At 36.7% G+C, this 18,537-nt stretch overlaps 1 protein-coding gene across 2 annotated transcripts in view; it reads left to right on the plus strand.

The window, feature by feature from the left end:
- LOC100395676 (melanoma-associated antigen B10-like) overlaps window positions 1–18,537 on the plus strand; it is a 232,402-nt gene that overhangs the window by 65,228 nt on the left and 148,637 nt on the right. For both annotated transcript variants that reach the window (XM_035288299.3, XM_078364055.1), the window contains exon 2: window positions 16,303–16,377. The gene's annotated coding sequence lies outside the window, so the exon portion shown is untranslated. The remainder of the gene's footprint in view (window positions 1–16,302; window positions 16,378–18,537) is intronic.

Genomic DNA, 18,537 nt, shown 5'->3' on the forward strand with positions numbered 1-18,537 from the left:
CTTTCAATGCTATTACATATGTTCTGCAACATCATCTTAATGGCAGCATAGCATTATGTAGCTGCGACATTTTCTCTTTATCATAAACAAGAGTAAATATTCTCTTACATATCTCTTTGTGCACGTGTCTAATTGTTATCTGTAGAAATCCCTAGGTGTGAAACTATTGTTTCAAAATAAATGATTTCAACACTCATTTCAAAACACTTGTGATGTGGCCAAATACCTTACAAAATGTTTATATGCATTTATAATCCGTGTGACCCATAGAAAAGTGTTAGGAGATTATTCCTAACATTGTGTTCCAGAGAATAAGGCAAGAAAAAGTTGATCTGATGCACAGAAGTTCAGAATACCTTTCATATTTGTCTATAATGATTCAAGGCTTATAACATACAAAAATAATTATATTTTTACTTGACCTTCATCTCCAATTAGAATATGAGTTGTGGGTAGAGATATTTTATTTCCTTTTGCATTCCTATTATCAAATATACATTCTTCATCTAATAGGCATTGAAATATTTGTTAAAGTAGTATTAGTAAACGGCACATGAAAATAATCTTGGTCACCTGAGCTTCAAGACATAGAATAAAATAAATTATAGCAGACAGTGGTAATCTACCAGCAGTTCACAATGGTATCCCATAGAGTGAAAGTAATGTAGTTAAAGAAAATATAACAACAGCCGAAACTCATTAAAGAGAAGGAGTATCTGTATACAGACATAACCCATTTTATAGTGCTTTGCTTTATTGCACTTGGCAGATATTGTGAGAGTTCTTTTGGTTTTCTTTTGTATTTTTACAAACTGGAGGATGATGGCAATTCTGCATTGAACAAGTCAGTAGGTGCCATTTTCCAACAGCATGGACTCATTTTGTGTCTCTTTGTCACATTTTGGCAATTCTCATAATATTTTAAACTTTTTCATTTTTATTGTATTGGTTGTGGTGACCTATTATCAGTGGTATTGGATGTTACTTTGTAATTGTTTTAGAGTGACACAAACTACACCCATATAAGACAGCAAACTTAATAGATGAATGTTGTGCGTGTTCTGACTGCTTCACCAACCAGCTATTCCCCCTATTTCTCTCTCTCCTTGGACCTTCCTACTCCCTGAGACACAACAATGTTGAAATTTGGCTAATTATTTTTTATTTTATTTTATTATTTTATTTTTTGAAATGGAGTCTCACTCTCTCGCCCAGGCTGCAGTGCAGTGGCATGATCTCAGTTTACTGCAACCTCCACCTCCTGGGTTCAAACAATTCTCCTGTCTCAGCCTCCTGAGTAGCTGGGACTACTGGTGTGTGCCACCACACCTGGCTAATTTTCATATATATATATATATTTTTTTAGTAGAGATGGGGTTTCACCATATTGGTCAGACTGGTCTTAAACTCCTGACCTCAGGTGATCCACCTGCCTCGGCCTCCCTTACAGGCATGAGCCACAGCCCCTGGCCAAAATTAGGCTAATTAATATCCCTACAATGGCCTCTAAGTGTTCAAGTGAAAGGAAGGGTCACATAATCTTTCACTGTAAGTCATAAACTAGAAATGACCAAACTTAGTGATGAAGGCATTTCAAAAGCTGAGATAGGCCAAAACCTAGGCATCTTTTGCCAGATAGTTAGACAAGTTGTAAATGCAAAGGAAAAGATATTGGAGGAAATTTAAAGTGCTACTCTAGTGAATATATCAATGATAAGAAAGGGGAAAATTGGGCCGGGCGCTCACGCCTGTAATCCCAGCACTTTGGGAGGCCGAGGCAGGTGGATCACGAGGTCAAGAGATCGAGAACATCCTGGTCAACATGGTGAAACCCCCGTCTCTACTAAAAATACAAAAAATTAGCTGGGCACGGTGGCATGTGCCTATAATCCCAGCTACTCAGGAGGCTGAGGGAGGAGAATTGCCTGAACCCAGGAGGTGGAGGTTGCAGTGAGCTGAGATCGCGCCATTGCACTCCAGCCTGGGTAACAAGAGTGAAACTCCATCTCAAAAAAAAAAAAAAGTGGGGGGAATCCTCAGTGCTGATATGGAGAAAGTTTGAGCAGTCTGGAAAGAACAAACGAGTCACAACATTCCCTTAAGCCAAAACCTAATACAGACCAAGGCTTTAACGCTCTTCAGTTCCATGAAATTTGAAAGAGGTGATGAAGCTGAAGAAGAAAAGTTGGAAGCTAACAGGGGTTAGTTCATGAGGTTCAAGAAAAGAAGCCATCTCCATAACACAAAAGGTGCAACGTGAAGCAGCAGGTGTTTGTGGAGAAGCTGCAGCAAGTTATCCGGAAGATCTAGCTAAAATAATTGATGAAGGTGGCTACACTCAATAAAAAATTTTTAATGTAAGTTAAACAGCTTTCTATTGGAAGAAGAGGCAATCTAGGACATTGATAGCTGGAGAGAATAAGTCGATGCTTGGCTTCAAAACTTCAAAAAACATACTGATTCTCTTGTTAGGGGCTAAGGCAGTTGGTGACTTTAAGTTATTCATTTACCATTCCTAAGATCTTAGAGCCTATAAGAATTGTGCTAAATTTACTCTGTGCCCTATAAATAGAAAAAAATGTCTGAATAATACAACATCTATTTATAGAATGGTTTACTAAATATTTTAAGCTCACCGTTGAGACTACTACTCAGAAAACTAGATTTATTTCAAAACATTACTGCTCATTGACAATGCACCTCATTACCCAAGAGCTATGCTGGAAATATGCAAAAAGATTAATATTGTTTTCATACCTGCTAACACAACACCCATTCTGCAGCCTATAGATCAAGGGGTAATTTTGACTTTCAAGTCTTATTACTTAAGAAATATATTTTATGATGCTATACCTTTCATAGGTAGTCATTCCTCTGATAAATCTGGGCAAAGCAAACTGAAATCACTCCAGAAACAATTCGCAATTCTAGATGCCATTAAAAATATTCATAATTCATATGAGGATTAAAAAATATCAACATTACCAAAAAAGTTGGAAGAAACTGATTCTAACCTTGATAGATGACTTTGAGGGGTTTAAGACTTCATTGGCAGAAGTCACTACAGAAATGGTGGAAACAGAAAGAAAACTGGAATTAGAAGTGGAGCCTGAAGATGTGACTGAATTGCTGCAATTTCATCATAAAGATGAAGATGAAGAATTACTCGTTATCATGGATGAAGAATTACTTATTATTATACATGAGCAAACAAAGTGATTTCTTGAGATGGAATGTATTCCTGGAAGATGGTTAAACATTGTTGAAATGATAAATTTGGATAAATTTAGCTGATAAAGTAGTGCCAGGGCTTGAGAGTATTGGCTCCAATTTCAAAAGAAGTTCTACACTGCATAAAATGCTATCAAACAGCATCACATGCTACAGAGAAATCTTTTGTAAAATGAAGAGTCAATTAATGTGGCACATTTCTTTGTTGTCCTATTTTAGGAAATTATCATAGCCACCCCAACCTTCAGGGACCACCACCCTAATTAGTCAGTAGTCATCAACATCAAGGCAAGACCCTCCACCAGCAAAAAGATCATGACTCGCTGAGGGCTCAGTTGATCATTAGCATTTATTTAGCAAAGATTATTTTTAATTAAGATATATAATTTTTTAGACATAATGTTACTGCACACTTAATAGCCTACAGTGTAGTGTAAACATGACTTTTATATGTATTGGAAAGCCAAAAAAATCTATGTGACTTGCTTTAATATGATATTTGCTTTATTGTAGTGGTCTGGAACCTAACCTGCAATATATCTGACGTGTACCTGTATATGTACTATTAAGAAATAAAAGCTAATGTGTCATGATTTCCAAATAATTAAAGCAACAAAAATTAGTGATAGCTTCTTTCCTCAATAATTATATTTTATTGTGTTCTTAATTTAAATAATTTTCTCTTAAAACAAATATTAAAATTGCATATGCTTACAATATTATTCAAATTTGTGGTAAAGATAAGAAATCTGTCCTTTCTTAAGTTGTATAAAACCTCTGTAAAGCCTCTAACATCTTAGACAATAAAGCAAATACAGTTTTTATTTAATAAGGAAGCTCAAAGAAAATTGGAAGATTTATTTCACAAATGTTTCTTCTAGAAAGGCCCATATTATATTTGAATACATGTGGTTGCTATAAGAGACACTTATTACTTTATATTACAGTATAAGAAATAGCTATTTAACCTTAGAAGTAAACAGCTTACATGATTTTAGGTCACATCTATCCAAGTAACAGACATCATATGTTAGCCTAGATGGGAAATATTCTATAGTGTAAAAGTGTCACGATAAGCTGAATAATTTAGATCTTTCTAACTCAGACAAACTTGCCTGTAACACAGCATATTTGGTTTTCAATATTATTTTGTAGAATGTGCTATATAAGCAATTGAAAGAATATAATTTTTTTGAATTCTAGTTTAAAAGATAATTTTGTTTTCTGTTTCTGTGATGTAAGGCAAAAACCCTGAACAATTTGTAACAGAATTCTTTCAGCATGTACTGTCTTTTATCTCTTTAGCATATTTACGTTTTAAACTAATGCCACTTTAAAACTAATACAAGTCCAGTGCTATTTCCTTTAATTGTAACATATTATCTACACAAGAGACTAAAGGGGCTCACTGGTTTCCACAATGAAGACTAAACCCTGTCCTTTAGACCAGTACTTTTCAAACTTTAATGTGAGTATGAATTAATGTAAGAAACTTGTTGAAATGCAGATTCTGATTTAGTATGTCTGGGTAGGGATCAAAGATTCTAAACTTTGAACCAGCTTCCTAACAAAACTTTCAGATACTGCTGGTTCAAGAACCACACTTGGAATAGTGAGCCACTACAATTAAAAGGGTCATTATGTATATGTGGGAGGAAGAGTAGAGGAGGGGGGTTGTTAAAGGAACAATACAAGGTAAGCAATAAAAAATGTTACAGCTTTCACCTGACAGATACAGATATTGACCTACTGATTTTCATTCTGTAAGTGATTGGTTGGTTCTTTGTTTTTAGTCCTTCGATTTTTAAGAATAAGTAGAAACACACCCCTTCTTGTCTGTTAAGCTACCACTAGATTAGGTTGTACAGGAAGTTCAATTAGTAAATATGCAAACCATCTTTATAATAACCCCAAAATAAATAAAGAAATGTACTAAGCAAAAATAAAGCTAAAAATAAGATTTATTTCTGGAAAAAATAAGTCAAACAATGGTTTCAAAGGTCTGTTTTATAATATCATGGAGATTCAGACAGAGGACACAGTACTAGATAGCTTATGTGTAACTGTGAGAGAACAAAGACAAACTAGAAGCCACAAAAGTCAAGGTCAGCTTGAGCAAATCAAATTATTTTGTTAGTATGCAGTTATTTGGAATTATGGCTTTGTTTAAAATGCCAAATAATAAAGAAGATTGAAAAAGAGAACATCTGCATATCAAGATACTTAAAAATATAAAGGAAATCATCTTTATTCTTCTGTGAGCATCTTATGAAAGATAATTTGCAGTAATTCTTTTCTTGAATAATCATTATCATACTGATTAATTTATTATGTTTCACTTCAAATATTGCTATTTTGTTATTTTACATCTAAAAGATACAGACTTCTATAGCATGAATTAGATCTCAAGTTTAGAAACTGAATTGATGGAAAACATGATGTCATTTCCCTAATAAAGAATAGATTTACAAGGCATACGTTATCAGTTTAGAGTGTGCCTTCTTATTGTGATGGCTATGGCTCTGAAGGCTTTCAAGATAAAGATGTAGTTCCAGTCAGTAAGGGCTAGTCCCAAGCAAGGAAAGTCCCTTTCTACATAACCCATCACTGCATTTTCACCAATACACAAATCACGAGATTGCTGGGCATGGGGAAAAAGTATCTCTACCAGGGACAAATAGCTTACAGAAATGAGAAAAAAAATGAAATAAGACTTAATCCTACATACATCCTGCCACCTGTTTGTCAGCATATAGGATGCATCCTGTGCTCAGTTTGATTTTTCAAAAACAGACCCAAAGATGACGATTTGTATGAAAGTAGTTTATCAGGTGGTGTTTGTAAGGGAAATTAAACAAGCCAATGAACAATGAAAAAAATGGTAGGTGAATGAGAAAGAAATAGGAAACAGGAAAACAAAATGCCAGAAAGAAGCATGTCAAGCAAAGTCCCAGAGAGGATAACATTGACTTAGTCTTAAAGTCACTATTTTCTGGATACAGTATAGCGCACTCCTAGAGTTGTCTCAACCAAAGGGCAAAGGGGCTGGAATATTTATACCCCTGCAACCAGCTGACCATCCTTCAATTAGTTAAGAACTACGCCTTGGGGATCCTAACTTACCATGCACTTCTGGTTTCTGCTACTCAGAAAAAGCAATTCTACAGCCAGATGGGAGTTTTCAGACAGACACAGGTATTGGCTGATAGGAATGAAAAGCTCACTGGAAAGACATGTGCACACAGATAGTAAAGAGGGCCTGATAGGATGTGAGCACAACACAAAATAGTCTGTATTTCCCAATTTTACTGAACAAGATCATAGGAGAAATGCCTATCTTTTAAAATAATAGTATTCATGCTGCCTCACTCTATCATAAAAAGCAGGTATTGTCAAACAATAAAGGGAAAATGATCACATGCTTACCAAATTAATAATAGGAAACATTTATTACTTTTTAATATTATCTGTTGAAAACTATCCCTGGTCTTGGCCTTTCCAATCCCCAAAACTATCATTGACTGTTAGAATCTCTTTCAAAGACAAGCTTCATTCACAGAGCTCTACCATTATATTTTTTCCTCAGAGAATGGTTATTTACTTACCCAGTTTTGGTTAGTCTAAATGACTTACCCAATATTTCTAAAAAGAAACCAAGAAACAAATTTCTCTTATCTGAATTACATAATCTTTGTCTTATAGTGTTTTTTTTGTTTTGTTTTGTTTTTTAAGTTTGTGACCACCATACTTCCTGAGTTTGGTTTTATTTTTTGTTTGTTTGTTTAGTGCTTCTTAAAATAGTCTCTGATGTCTTCATTTATTTCTAAGGGATTGGTTCAGTCAGGGCCCCAATTTCAAGTAATAAACATACAGCTGAACTCAATTATGCTAAAGTCCTGCTTATTGGCTGGACTATCTGGGGAGGGTGAGTTGGAGTTGGTGTGAGAGAGCGTCGGAATTAGTAAGCAAAATGCTATGTCGCATACCCATCTATCTCTCATCTCTGCTTGTCTTCAAGCGCCAAATTATGCTCTCAAAACAATATCTTCCCATGAAATGGGTTGTTGCTGCAGGCTCTTTTGAGCTTACATCCTTTTAGTGTTGTGACAGATGCTGTTAGGATTGGTTTAGCTCTCTCAGCTCCCTTTAAAGAGTCTCAAGGAAAGTTCGGGCACGGTGGTTCACGCCTGTAATCCCAGCACTTTGGGAGGCTGAGGCAGGCAGATCATGAGGTCATGAGATCGAGATCATCCTGGCCATAGTGAAACCCCATCTCTACTAAAATACAAAAAATTAGCCGGGTGTGGTGGCACGCACCTGTAGTTCCAGTTACTCAGGAGGCTGAGGCAGGGGAATTACTTGAATCCAGGATATGGAGGTTGCAGTGAGTGCAGTGAGTTGAGAACGTGCCACTGCACTCCAGCCTAGCAAAAGAGCAAGACTCTGTCTCAAAAAAAAAAAAAAAAGGAATATCAAGGAAAGAATCTACATGACCCAGCTTGGGTCTTGCTATGGTTTAGAGATAGTTTGTTTGGCTCCAACAAGTCTTATGTTGAAATTTGATCCGATCCGCAGCGCTTCGTGGAGGGGGAGGGTGCTTGGTGGATGGTGTTTGGTTTGTGAGAAGGGATCCCTCATGAATGGGTTGGTGTTGTCCTCCTGGGAATGAGCACTCTGTTGCCCAGTGTTGCTATTCACTCGGGGTGGCTGGCAAAATATTAAAATATTAATGATTGGGAAAAGTTACAGATTGTAATCTCAAAGCTTTTGGAAGGCCAAAAGGTTTTATTGAGGCAGGTTGAAAGCAGCCACCTCATTAACATTGGCACAGGAAAGAAACACAGACTGATCAAAGGCCTTACCCCACACCGATTTGTCTCCATTCCATTTATTCATGCAAATTTCATGCTGGGTGGTCTCTCCAGGATGATATAAGTGGAATTACCTGTCTTTGTTTTTGTTTATTTTTGAGACAGAGTTTCGCTCTTGTTACCCAGGCTGGAGTGCAATGGCGCGATCTCTGCCTCCTGGGTTCAGGAAATTCTGCCTCAGCCTCCTGAGTAGCTGGGATTACAGGCACATGCCACCATGCCCAGCTAATTTTTTGTATTTTTAATAGAGACGGGGTTTCACCATGTTGACCAGGATAGTCTCGATCTCTTGATCTCGTGATCCACCCGCCTCGGCCTCTCAAAGTGCTGGGGAATTACTTGTTAATAGCATTTACTATGTGCCCCCCCAGAACCTAAAGCTTTTGTCAGTCATAAAACCATTCTCTTAACCATGTTAATTATTCACAAGTGTGTTAACTTAGAATCTCTGTTGTAAAATCTTGAGGGAATAAATGTGTGGATGAACAGGGAGTCTGGGTCAATTGGTTGCATTTTGCCCTTTGAAAGCAGCTGACAGCCATCCCTAGCCCACTTGAAACACTGTAATGGTGTGAGAGTGCATTCATTCATCCGTTGTTGAGTCAGGGTCTTCAGGTCAGACTTCCGCAGACAGTGACCGACGTCTCAAGTGGTGACCCCGACATGATCGAGGTCACCGCCCAGGCTGGAGTGCAATGGCACAATCTCAGCTCATTGCAACCTCCGCCTCCCAGGTTTAAGCCATTCTCCTGCCTCAGCTTCCTGAGTAGCTGGGATTATAGGTGTGCACCACCATGCCTAGCCAAGAACTGGTTCTTGAAAAGAGCCTGACCTCCTCCTCTCTCTCTTCTTCTTCTCATCACTCTGACATCACTTCCCTTCCCTTTCTACCATAAGTGGAAGCAGCCTTAGGCCTTCTTCAAAAACAGATGCTGGTGCAATGCTTCTTGTATAGTCTACAGAACTGTGAGCCAAGTAAATCTTTTTTGTTACTCTACATTAGGTGTTCCTTTATAGCAACACAAAGGGACTAAAACAGGTCCTGTGTCCATTGTTTAGGTCAAACACACTGGGGAGAGGGTGGTATGAGGTTCTGAGATTGCCCAATATGGATTATGTTCTTTGTTGAAAATACAGAGGATTCTGCTGTTACCATAATCACAGACATGGCCACTTAACAATCTATAATCCAGGTGGTCATACTGATTTGTCCCTATCACAGTAACAGTGTAAATTCTACCAGTATTTGGTTGCTACTGAGTACCTTGCTGCATACAGTCTGGTAACTGTTAAAAAATAAACCTTCCCGTTTTTCTGGTAACTTTTATTTTTTCACCAAATTCATATTTATTCTGCCTCAAATGCTGCTATATTTCTCATTTAACTTATTAATTCCTTAAGTACTATTAAGTAATATTTCCTGTGACATTAGTAAGAATGTGTTATGAACAATCTCTAGAGAAGAGAGCTTAGGACTCTCTTCCCTGCCGTATTCCAAATTTGCCTCCTTAAAGGAGAAGCACTCTTGAATACACAAAAAGAATCAATTTCTAAATATTATAGTGAACACTTTTATCTGTCCAGCATCGATTCCACTTTCTTTTGATAATAGTTTTGCATCCTCAGTCAGATAAAAACCTACACCTACTTTCAATGATGTCAATCCAGAGGAAGGAGAACAAAAAGACGAGAAATCCCAGACCCAGAGATATTCTTGAGCTCTTGAAAGGCCATATCTGGTCTTCATAGCTTCTTGGACTGTGCATTCTCATCTGGTAAATATAATTTTGTCTGTGTTTTATGTCACTTTCAACTAAAATAATTCTAACTGAAATACACGATTACTCAGTAGTATTAATATAATTAGGTAGCATTATTTTAAAAATAAGTCATGATTTAGTTCACTGAAAATTCAAAGCATGTCAATTTTGAAAACAGTGAACCAGTATGAGGTATTGAAATGTACAGGCTATACTAAAAGTGGTTTTAATTAAGCTCATAAACAGTCTAGCTTGATATAGGATGAAAATATTCAGAGTGAAAATATTATCCTAAGGGAAAACAAAATTCTGTATACAATATTAGAAACTGACGATCTAGAGAGAAGCATGCTGAAATATATCAAAGCAATTTTCACATATATAAAGATTCTATATCACACAGTGTTTGCTTCTAAGCAAATATACTTACTGTAAAAAAAATCTGTCAATAGTATTAGGTTGTAAATGTTCTATAAACGCTCCAGTTTGTACAGATCAGCTTATCTAAAGTTAGTCAAGTGGCTGAGGTAATGCAAAGTGCAGGGCCTGGGCCATTTGGGTAATCGTTTTTGTTGTTGTTGTTGTTTTTTTTTCTGAGACAGAGTTTCGCTCTTGTTACACAGGCTGGAGTGCAATGGCACCATCTCAGCTCACCACAACTTTCACCTTCTGGGTTCAAGCAATTCTCCTGCTTCAGCCTCCCGAGTAGCTGTGACTACAGGCGGGTGCCACTATGCCCAGCTAATTTTTGTATTTTTAGTAGAGATGGGGTTTCACCATGTTGACCAGGATGGTCTTGATCTCTTGACCTCATGATCCACCCGCCTCGGCCTCCCAAAGTGCTGGGATTACAGGAGTGAGCCACCGTGCCCAGCCCTCGTTTTTAAACATTTCTTTGGCTATACTAATTAGTTATTCAGTGACATTCACATCATTTTCCCTGGCTTGCCATCAGTTAAAATACAACATTTGCCAAGCATACCACTCAAGAAGATGAACAACACTACGTTTTCCTACATACTCTCAACATAATATTGGAACAATTTCATTAGGTCTTAGACTTTTATTTTAAGAAACTCCACCTTCAAGTTTTCACAGCCATTGCCTCTTTGTAGCTTCACAGAGAGAGGCAAGTATTGCAATGCATTACAACAGGGAAGCCTAAGAAGGATAAATGGATTGAGTACTACTGCCAGTTAATCACTTTGAGAAAATGGCCTTCACCTATAGCAGGAATAAACAAGGCTGGCAAAAAGTTATTTCTGACTAATGCAGTCTGAAGACTTGTGGCCAAGACAACTACAGGGCAAACCTTTATATTTGATAAATAAAACCCATCAATTTCAGATAAAGTGTAATTCACAATTATTTCCTCAAAATCTCTCACATTGCCTGTTCACATGTCAAATATGAGTTTCCAGTTGAAGTGATAAGAAAAAAATGCCTGCATATTATTTGAATTAGTTACAAAGCAAGCAACTGCTGCTATACTATTTTAGATTGAAGAAAGATGAAATTTCTCCTTAAGACATTTTCACTTAAATACACAGTTGAGGCCTATCAGAGTTCCCACAAGCCCTGAAGAAGTTTTGGGTAACGTTATCATCCCATCCCCACCACACACATACATACACAAAAACACACATTCACACATATGCACATATTACTCCTAAAGCAAGCTGGCTAGGAAGTATTTTGAAATATTTATGTTAAATTTATATTATTATACTCTATTTTCTGAAAACTTCTAAAGAATCCAAATATCAACCTAAATTTTAGATAAGATTTGAGGGACAGGCACAGTGGCTCACATCTGTAATCCCAGCACTTTGGGAGGCTGAGGCAGGCGGATCACTTGAGGTCAGGAGTTCAAGACCAGCTTGGCCAACATGGTGAAACCCCATCTCTACTAAAAATACAAAAATTAGACATGGATGGTGGCGGGCGCCTTTAGTCCCAGCTACTCGGGAGGCTGAGGCACAAGAATTGACTGAACCCAGGAAGCGGAGGTTACAGTGAGCCAAGATATTTCCACTGTACTCCAGCCTTAGTGACAGAGTGAGAGTCTGTCTCAAAAAATAAATAAATAAAAGAAGATTTGGGATTAGGTATAATATTAGTAATAATAATAATTTGTAACCTTTACTGAATCCTTTCTATATGCAGAACACTTTTCAAGCTACTTTATATATACATATATATGTACACATGCACATATATATACATATATAATATAGGTATGTGTGTATATATATATACATGCAGAGATATACTACATATATATGTCAAGCACTTTTCTGAGTACTTAGCATGTATTCACTTATTTTTCATAACAACTCTTCATAAAATACAATAGTGTATGTATACCACTGTTTTATGGATAACATAGCTGAGGAACAGGATTTAAGTATCTTGTCCAAGTTTGCACAGCTCTAAAGTAGAAGATTTGAAATACCAGACTAAGCAGCTTGTACCTGGGGTGTTTAATCACTTTTATTTCTTTATTTTTTATTTTATGGGTATATAGTACAGGTAGATATTTACAGGGCTAATCACTTTTTAATCACCCATCATAACTCACAAATTTCCAAACTTTTCCCAATTTGGACGATTATCAGAATCAAATTAATTTTGGTTTAGTGAATTAGAATAGCATAGGAGTTAAAAGCATGGATGTTTATGTCAGACATACTTTCCCACGTATTATGTTGAGTGACATTTGGCAAGTTAATTTTATTATGACTCAGTTTAACAGTTTAATTTTCTGTAAAACTGGAATACAGACAGACCTGTCATGATTAAGAGATTAAAGAAAGTGTGAAAGTGGTTATGAGTATAGCTTATTACATTTCCAAAATAAAGACTGATAGACAGTATTTATGTTACTTATTGTGCCCCCTCTGCCTATTTCTAGTGCAAATAAAATTCATATTGGTTAATATTATTAATTATGTGGGCTTTTTATGCTTAGACAAAATTTGAAAAATCAAAATACTAGAAAACTAGGGCCTAAAGACTGAATAGAAGCTGGAGAAATACAATGTATCACCTCTGCCAAGGAGAGAGAGAGAGCCCAGCAGTAGTTAGTACCTCTGAAAAGCCTATAAAGATGTGCACACTGACTTTCTCATGTTCATGTTCAGAGAGCATGAAGGCATTGCACAATAATGTCAGTCAGGAGAGAACTTTCCTATTTCCCTTACTGTTCATCTCTCCCAATGCTTTCACGCTGGCAGGGGTTCAGGAATCTGAAAGTGGAGTAGAAATGTTAGGCAGGGAGAGAAAATGATGCCACCCATACTCCCTTTTTCAAATTACAGGTTTCCACTTGCAGCAGGCCGTGGTTGTAGAAAGGTCAAAGAAGATTTATCTACCAATTGAGATGAAATGATTCAACAGTATTTTGGACCGGGTGCTCTCAACTCAGAATTGGGCTTTATTTGTGACTTAGCATGAACATAGGACTGACTTTATGCTTTTTAAGAGTAAGCTGAGAAGTCAAGGGACCTGCCCTTTTTAACATCCAGTGAAAAGTGAACTACACTCACTTATAGGTACTGAAGAGAACAAAAATTGAATTCTTTTATGAATATTCCATGTGATTCTTTCTTGTTCCAAGTATTTTTTTTTATCATTTAAAGTCAAACTCTAAAAATGTGAAATTTGGAATATTGATCTGAAAAAGAGTAATATTTTAGTAAATGTAATAGTTAGATTTAGGAGACACAAAAGACTTAAAATATCCAAAACGCTCTCTAAAATTCCATTATATAGCCTTTGCCTCCATAAGCTGTCCCCCACTCTTGGTTGAGGAAAATAATATGTCCCTTTTTGTCACAATGGTTGCTTGACTGGGAATCAACATCCAAATTCAACATGACCTGGTGGGGATAGATACTAAAGTATAGAGCAAAAATATTTAAAAGAAGCATTCAAGCAAAAGTATTTGAAGGAGTTTGCTCAAGAAATTATAAAAAAAATTGGGAAATAATCATTAAAACAGGTTGTGAAAATGTCAGACAAAGGAAAGTGTAATGTATTTTCAAATCAGATTGATTATTTTACATGTATTAATTTAGTAGAAGGTATGTATCCAATGCTAGTTGGTTAGCTGGCTTAAACTTAAATGGTTTTCTAGTTGACTAGTGCAAACTTGAATATCATTATGTTAAGCACTTTAAGTAATATTGACATAGTATAGAAGGTAGTTAAATTCTTTAAGAATAGGAATGGTGTGCGACTCACATATCCACTCTCAGACCCAAATAATCTTGCTTCACTAAGGCCTTGAGAAAGACATAGGTGATGACAACACAGAAAAATTTAAAGAGTACTTTACTGGCTTTAGGTCAGGAATGCTGGTAGGATGAAATGCAATTTATTGTCTTCCTGAGCTTCATGGGATCATAAGGTTGAAGAGCACAGTAAACCACTAGAAACAAAGTGAACATAGTTATCACAGCAGGTAGCACAGAAAGCAGAGTAATCTGCTGTCACAGGATGCTGTGACTTGCAAAGATCTCTGGCTATGCTTAATTAATCATTAAGTACCTAAAGTTCTGATTTTATTTGCACAATTAAATGTAGAGCAAAATAAAGCAAAACTTTAGTCCTGCTTTAAGCCAACATGAAAGAGAGTCACAGTTTATCACTCCATTTCTAATCTTCACTCAGTTCCCAAGCCCAGGGCAGTCGGTCTTCAATTCCACTAAAGTCTCCCCTGTAACATCACAGTTGAGTACGCTGTATCTCTTTCTAGGCTTCTCATAGTAACGTATACATACTAACCTGAGTTACTTGGTGCTGAGGCAGGGAAATCCAAATATTTCAGGTACAATTGTAGAGGCATTGATTAACACTGATTTTTGAAGGCTCATATGTCACTACAGTCTTGAATAGCAATTTAAAGTGCTGAAATTTCAAAGGAAGTTTCAGCATCAATCTATATGATCTGGTCTGATCTGATATAGAAATATATGTAAGTATTTGTTTACATATATATGTATGTATGAATAAATGCTTGCGTACTTGTACAATATTAGAATCTTAACAATGGAACTGTGTTACCTTAGGAAATTTCAGATAGAAGCCTTTGAACCTCGTGTTTTCTGACAAAATAGTGAATAAAACATCCCTGGAGGAATAGCAGAGATTAGAACCACCAAGAAAACACCCAAATAAGTAGGAGTGGTCATTGTCAGCACATCACTATTTGGCTCTTCAATTTGGTCAGCACAGAATGTTTTTCGGACTTGAGGAAGAATAGTAGATTACCATAATGTTAATGAGGCAGTCGACTCTAAATGTTGCTGCTATTGCAGACATGTTTTCTTAACTGGAGAAAATTATTGTAGCTCTTGGAGTTCAGTATTCATCTATTGATTTTGTGCATGCATTTTTCTAACAAACTGAGACAACTAGAAGTAGTTTGCAATCACTCAGGGCAAGTTTGCCTAGACTAGCTGTCTTTACCAGCTCTCTCCAGACTTTTCTTTGCTTGTCTTCATTTTTTGCCTAAACAAAATGCTGTCTTCTTCCTCTAGGAAAAAGAAGAGAGAATCAACTATTGTATGAAGGAAAAGGGATGTAGTTTGTAGGATTTTTCTTGTTACGAGAGGAACCAAAACCTAAATGTTGACAAGGGTATGCTCATGGCTAATTCAAAAGACCCTGTTGGAATTGAAATTATGGTGTTCAGTTCAGCCCTAAATATGCCAGATGTTGGAGATGCCAAGGTGAATAAGTCAAGGGCTGGCTCTTCTCTGATAAAGGTGCTTGAATTCTGGAGAGGAACAAAGAGACATAAACAGATTCATTCCTTCATTCCACAAACACGGAATGTCCACTCCACTCTGTGCCAGGAATTATTCTATCTGTTAGAAATGTAGAGGTTTGAAAAAGTACACAGGGTTGATACACTCATGAGAATTATTTTCTAAGAGGAAAAATATATTTTAATCAAAACCCAAACAAATAAAATGTAGAAATGTCTCTATGATAAGCTAAGAAAAAGAGAAACGTATTGAGAGCCTGTGAGAGGAGTATCACCTGATCTTAGAAGTGAAGGATTGCTTCCATGTGGCGATGAGGAATAGAGGATAGTTTCCCAGTTGGAGAGAATATTGTTCAGTATGGCCCTGTTCCAAGTAGGGAATAATTAATTAAAAACCCAAGGAAGCTTAGTATGATGGGAGATCAGAAAATGAGGCAGGGGTTTGTGAGAAATAAAGCTTAGGAAAAGTAGGAAATATGGAAAAAGTGGAGGCCAGATCATGCAGTATCTTACAGGCCAGATTAAGAATTATGCTCTTTATCCTAACATGATTAAACTATTGAACATTTTCAGCAGGTGGGTAACAGAATCTTTGTTGAACTTGAAGAATGGTAGATTACCATAACCCTAAGGAGACACTGACTCTTAACTGTTGCTGCTATTTCAGATGTGTTTTCTTAACTGAAGAAAGTCGTCACGTGTGAACTTTCTGACCATACTGTGGAGCAGTGCTAATAAGGAGGTAAGAATGTATGTAAATAAACCTGTTAGGGGGTTGTTACGACAATCAGATGAACCATAATGAGAATTATTTCTAGACAAATTATGATAGAGATAGAAATAAATGAATTCAAAAAATATTTCAGAGTTAAAACTGACAAGATGATGATATGAAAGGTGAGAAAGAGGGTTATATCAAGGGTGACTTATTATTTTCTGGTTTGTTTATCCGCCTGGTTGGCAGTGCCATTCTCCCAGAGAACACTAATGAAGGACCATGTGTTGGAGGAAAGACAAAACATTTATTTTAGTTTATTTTGAAGTGTCTACATCACATTCAAATGTAAAGGGCATGTAAATATATCAAAAGTATATGACATGGAAGTTCCTCAACAAATTAAACATAGAATTACCGTATGACCCAGAAATTTCAGTACCCAAAGGAATTGAAAGTACGGACTCAAACAGATAATTGTATACTAATGCTCACAGCAGCACTATTTACAGTAGCCAAAAGGTGGAATCAACACAAATATCTATGAACAAATAAATGGATAAACAAAATGTGGTATATAGAGAATGGAATATTATTCATGCTTAAAAAGGAATAAGATTCTGATACTTGCTACAAACATGGAAGGACCTTAAAAACATTGTGCTTAGTGAAATAAGCGAGACACTAAAGTGAAAATATTATATGATTCCACCTGTCTGAAGAACGTAGAACAGGCAAATTTGTAGAGGCAGAAAGTAGGATGGTGGTTGTTAGGGGCTGGAAGGGCATTATTTCATGGGTATGGAGTTTCAGTTTGGGAAGATTTTTTAAATGCTGTAGATGGATGTTGCTGATGGTTGCACAGCAATGTAAATGTGCTTAATGCCACTGAACTATACGCTTCAAAGTGGTTAAAATGATAAATTTTATGTTATATGTATTTTTCCATAATAAAAAAGGATGTAGCTCTGGAGCTCAGAGTCCTAGGCTAAATATGTAAATGAAAGTGTCATCATTGTAGTTATCACAAGTGAAGTCATGTAAAATTGCCTAGTTCGTATGATGGAAGGAAAAGAGAGTTTAGAACTAAAGCTGATGAACTCAATAATGGGTATGCCTGGGGGGTTGGTCTTCAGAAAGGATGGGGATGGGATGGCTAGAAATGTGAGAGTAGACAAAAAGAAAAAAAGAATAGTGTCAGATAAGTTAAAGGGAGCAAATATTTCTAGGAGCCAAAGATCAGCAGTGTTTCATTGCCACTTGAATCCCTCTTGGTTGAAAGGATTCTATTTCTCATTTATCTTAAAGGGTCCTCCTTGGGACTGTAGTGCTATAGTAGTTCATTTTTGCTGTAAGGCAAAGCTCTCTGTAATTCCAGTTTGAGCTCTTTTTTTTCTTTTCCTTTTTAATTTGTCATAGGAAATTACCCATCAAGCCACAGATGTGGTTTGAAGAAGGGGAAGTAATTTGGCAGGAGGAAGGCACTCTGGATGCTATCTGCCTATGCAAATTACTAATGCCTTTAGAACCTGCTTGGGCTCAGTGCTGTTTTCACTTGATATTTAAGAGCTTTTGAGTACACCAGATTTTATGGCTAGGAGTAACAGATTGTATCCAGTTCATGACGAGCAGCTGGGGTCAGATATCCCAATCATTCCCTGGGCCAAAGATTTGTGAGCTGATCCAGAGCTCTTTCTCAAGAAGAAAATAAACTTGGTAAAGCAGGCATGACTTTGCTACAAAAGTCTTGGGTCTTCATCTGCTATTCTTCTTTCACGGTTTACAGTAGGCTTGACTGCACATTGCCACCTGCCTCTGACACTTGAAGCACCACAGCATATGCTGTTTTATAAGGATTAGTTGATAAAGTTATTTGTCCTGTACCTTAGACCAGCTAGAGAGTCTTCTTCTTTGCTCTGAGCCCCACTAAAATGAACAGACTTTTGCTTTATTCAGCAAATAGATCTAGCTCGACCAACATTAAATGGTACATTTCTCAAATAACTCAAGGAGTCTCCCAAGAATGTTAAGTTGGTAAGGAAATTAACATGTGTAAATGTGTCATTTATTTGTATCAGATCAATGAGATTCCAGAAAAAATTCCAGGGGGAGTAAAAAACTGTCTCTCTATCCATCCCTGGCACCTCAGTCAGACACTTAGGGGACCATTTACTTCTTTCTTCCTAG

This window comes from Callithrix jacchus, chromosome X, assembly GCF_049354715.1.
Source record: "Callithrix jacchus isolate 240 chromosome X, calJac240_pri, whole genome shotgun sequence".
Taxonomy (NCBI): Eukaryota; Metazoa; Chordata; class Mammalia; order Primates; family Cebidae; genus Callithrix; species Callithrix jacchus.